Here is a 4711-nt window from a genome sequence, read left to right on the forward strand (position 1 = left end):
GTATTTCGAGGATAAAAGAATAACAAATTTGCACCCCAATGTTCATAGCAGCACTATTTACAATAGCCAAGACATGGAAGCAACCTAAGTGTTCGTCGACAGATGAATGGATAAAGAAGATGAGTTGTGTGTGTGTGTGTGTGTATATATATACACATACACATATATATGTCCTTGTATTTTGGTTTTTTTTTTAATGAATGATATTATGGCCTATAGAACATGCATGGAGAAATCTAATGGCATTGGAGATGGTGATGGTGTCAAAAAGAGGTAGGTAAATTGATGTATAAGGTAGTGGGAGGGTATAGAAGTTCTCTTCTGGCTGCCTCTGGGTTTTTTTGTTGTTACTTTCCATCTTGTAGGAGTTTTAAAGGATTTTTTTTTTAGAGCAGTTTTAGGTTCACAGCAAAATTGACTGGAAGGTGCAGAGAGTTTCTGCACATGCACAGCCTCCCCCATTATCAACATCCCCTCAGAGTGGTACATTTGTTACAATTGATGAGCCTACATTGAGTTGCTTCTGTTTTTATCAACAGAATATGAAACAAGTTTCTGAGCTGTGAGTGAGGAGGAGGAAAGCAGATTGAAAGTTTTAGATGTGAAATATTCTCCTGGACGATGAGAGAGTGAACCAAATGGGAAAATGACTGAGAAAACTTAATGGAATTGACACTCACTATCAAGGGCCCATTGGCCAGGTCATAAATTCAATTTGAGGCCAGACATTGTAGTTGGTGGATTGTGATTGCCTCATTCCTTTCTTTGAAAGGAAGCACATAGCAGGAGAAGAGTTGGAGTTTAACAAAATTGGATTTTTACCAGTTGTATATGACAAAGGGGGAGACACAAGACAGTAAGCGTTTATACAAGAGAATAGGATAATGATGGACCACCCAATCTGAGCTCCTTGGTTGAATCCTTGGATGCAGAACCTGTGGATAAGGAGGGCTGACCATACAGAGCTTATAAAGAAGTACAGTCTGCATGGCTCACTCAAGTTTACAAGCTGTGTTTATAATCACAGATGTGGCTGGCCCTCCACACTTCCTACAATAATTTGGAAAACTTAAGACAACATGAATACATGAAACATCACTTGCCATCAAAAAGGAAGAATTTGAAGGTTTAACCAGTTCATCTAATTTTTTATTGGTGCAAGGAGGTAAATCAGAACACCTGATCATGTTGTGCTGTGAGATACTGTATTCATTAGCATTATTTCCATTTCCTTTGATTATAGCCAAGAGCTTTATCCCCCCATGCAGAATACATAAGGCCTGAGTATCCACTTGCCAGTGGACCACTGGATGGGATGAAGACAGCTCATTCTTTATTCCACTTCAATCCCTGGCCTGTATGATGGTACTGTCCACAAGGGGGTGACACAATGCCAAGTATCCTTGTGATTTTTATGACCTGGACATCTGTCTAGTATGTATTAGACTAGGACCACAGGTTCTGCCACAGAGGTCATGGAAAAACTGCCAGATGGTAATGAATTTTAGCCACTGCGGACTTCAGCTGGATACAAATGACCTAAGGGGATGAGATTCCGTATCTTACCTCAAATCCTCTCAAGCTAACTTCTCCTTCCAAGATATGATTACAAACGCAACATTAATGCAGAAATAGACTTGAAGCCATGGAGTAGCATTAAGACAAATAATTTGGATAACATGGCCAAAATTAAACACTTAGATACTGAACCAAATAATTCATGTTTTTTGCTAGCCTCTATACTTCTTTCTTTCATCTGAGACAGAAACAAGAATAATAAAAATCTGCCACATTTGTTGTCCTCTTTTGTTAACCCCAAAATAGAAAATGTTATTATAATTATTGTATCACTCACAACAGTCACAGAATAATGTATAATAAAATGACACTGGAATTATAGCCAAAGGACAGAGTGTTTTGTTAAGACAAATTTAATTTTCTAATAAACAGAGTTGTTTTTATTTGTTTTGGTTTTGTTTTTGCTTTAGTTTCAACTCTTACTAACTTTTCCATGTTTATAAATAATTACCTCAATAATATAGTAAATGTAAATGAGTTTTTTGTAGTGTCTTATGATCATAATAATAAATCTTTATTTGGAGGGTGGAAGGAACTCTTTATACATGAGCTTTTTTTTTTGCTCACTTTAATAAGTGATCGAATTTCTATATATTAATATTAATTCTATATTAATATTAATATTATAATTAATTATTATAATTCTATATCGATTATAGAATATTAATATTCTATATATTCATATAGAATATATATTCATATAATTATATATTTTATATATTAATATAAAAATATTCTAGATTTTTTGTCTTTCTCCCAAAAATGAGAAGAGAAAAATATTAATTCATTTATGGTCATGATTAGTAGGTATCCAACTAATTCATTTCAGCTAATTAATTGGTGAATTGAGTGTTATTGTAATGGTAATTTTATGAACTCACTTTCTGTATATAAATCCATATGGCAAACTGCATGAGATCTTGGTAGGAACTGTACAGAAAGAATATGGTAGACAAAATATCAAATTCCCACTTTTTAGGTACTTTTATTTAAACATATTGTCCAAATATGAGGACCCCATGCCATTTCTTCCACACACAAGGTGGGCCATAATGGAAAATCTCTTTCTTGAGAAATTATGGAGAGTCTCTAGCAAACAGTCCTTTCTCAGTGTTCAGCTGTTAGCAGTCTGGATGAAGGCTCAGTCTGAAATGGTGGTTTGAAGGCTCCATATTTGTAGGGCTAATAAGGAAATAAAATTTAAAAAATAATATCAAAAACAGTTTTGGGAGGACCTTCAAGATGGCAAAGGAGTAAGATGTGGAGATCACCTTCCTCCCCACAAATACATCAGAAATACATCTACATGTGAAACAACTCCTACAGAACACCTACTGAACGCTGGCAGAAAACCTCAGACTTCTCAAAAGGCAAGAAACTCCCCATGTACCTGGGTAGAGCAAAAGAAAAAAGAAAAAACAGAGACAAAAGAATAGGGGTGGGACCTGCATCTCTGGGAGGGAGCTGTGAAGGAGGAAAAGTTTCCACACACTAGGAAGCCCCTTCACTGGCAGAGATGGCAGGTGGCTGGGTGGGGGGAAGCTTCAGAGCCACAGAGGAGAGCGTAGCAATAGGGGTGCAGAGGGCAAAGCAGAGAGATTCCTGCACAGAGGATCAGGGCCGACTGGCACTCACCAGCCCGAGAGGCTTGTCTTCTCACCCGCCAGGGCGGGCGGGGCTGCAAGCTGAGGCTCGGGCTTCATCCCAGGGAGAGGACTGGGGCTGGCTGTGTGAACACAGCCTGAAGGGGGCTAGTGCACCACAGCTAGCCGGGAGGGAGTCTGGGGAAAAGTCTGGACCCGCCGAAGAGGCAAGACACCATTGTTTCGGGGGGTGTGAGGAGAGAGGGTTCAGAGCACAGCCTAAACGAGCTCCAGAGGTGGGCACAAGCCCCGGTTATCACTGCAGACACCACAGACTGTCATGAAACGCTAAGGCTGCTGCTGCAGCCACGAAGAAGCCTGTGTGCGAGCACAGGTCACTCTCTATACCTCCCCTCCCAGGAGCCTGTGCAGCACACCACTGCCAGGGGCCCGTGATCCAGGGACAACTTCCCTGGGAGAACACACAGCTGGCCTCAGGCTCTTGCAACGTCACGTCGACCTCTGCCGCTGCAGGCTTGCCCCGCATTCCATACCCCTCCCTCCCCCCGCCTGAGTGAGCCAGAGACCCCTAATCAGCTACTACTTTAACCCCGTCCTCTGTGGGTGGGAAACAGATGCCCACAGGTGACCTACATGCAGAGGCGGGGCCAAATCCAAGGCTGAACCCCAGGAGCTATTCCAACAAAGAAGAGAAAGGGAAATTTCTCCCAGCAGCATCAGGACCAGCAGATTAAATCTCCACAATCAACTTGATGTACCCTGCATCTGTGGAATACCTGAATACACAGTGAATCATCCCAAAATTGAAGAGGTGGACTTTAGGAGCAACTGTAGACTTGGAGTTTATTCTCTGCATCTGATTTGTTTCTGGTTTTATGTTTATCTTATTTTAGTATTTAGAGCTTCTTATCACTGGTAGATTTGTTTATTGATTTGGTTGCTCTCTTCCTTTAATTTATATATATATATATTTTTTTTTTCCTTTTTCACTTTTTGTGAGTGTGTATGTGTATGCTTCTTTGTGTGATTTTGTCTGTATAGCTTTGTTTTTAGCATTTGTCCTTTTTTTTTTTTACTTGTTTTCATTAGTGGATTTGTTTATTGGTTTGGTTGCTGTCTTCTTTCTTTTTATTTTTTTATTTTTAATTTTTTATTCTTAATAATTTCTTTTTATTTTAATGACTTTATTTTTTTTTCTGTCTTTTTTTTTTCTCCCTTTTCTTCCAAGCCATGTGGCTGACACGGTCTTGGTTCTCCAGTTGGCTGTCAGGCCTGAGACTCTTAGGTGGGAGAGCCAAGTTCAGGACATTGGACCACCAGAGACTTCCCAGCCCCAAGTAAGATTAAATGGCAAAAGCTGTCCCACAGATCTCCACCTCAATGTTAAGACCCAGCTCCACTCAACGACCAGCAAGCTACAGGGCTGGACACCCTACACCAAACAACTAGCAAAACAGGAACACAACCCCACCCATTAGCAGAGAGGCTGCCTAAAATCATAATAAGTTCACAAACACCTCAAAACACAC

The sequence above is a fragment of the Neophocaena asiaeorientalis genome, unplaced genomic scaffold (genome assembly GCF_003031525.2).
Source record: "Neophocaena asiaeorientalis asiaeorientalis breed wild unplaced genomic scaffold, Neophocaena_asiaeorientalis_V1.1 scaffold150, whole genome shotgun sequence".
Lineage (NCBI taxonomy): Eukaryota > Metazoa > Chordata > Mammalia > Artiodactyla > Phocoenidae > Neophocaena > Neophocaena asiaeorientalis.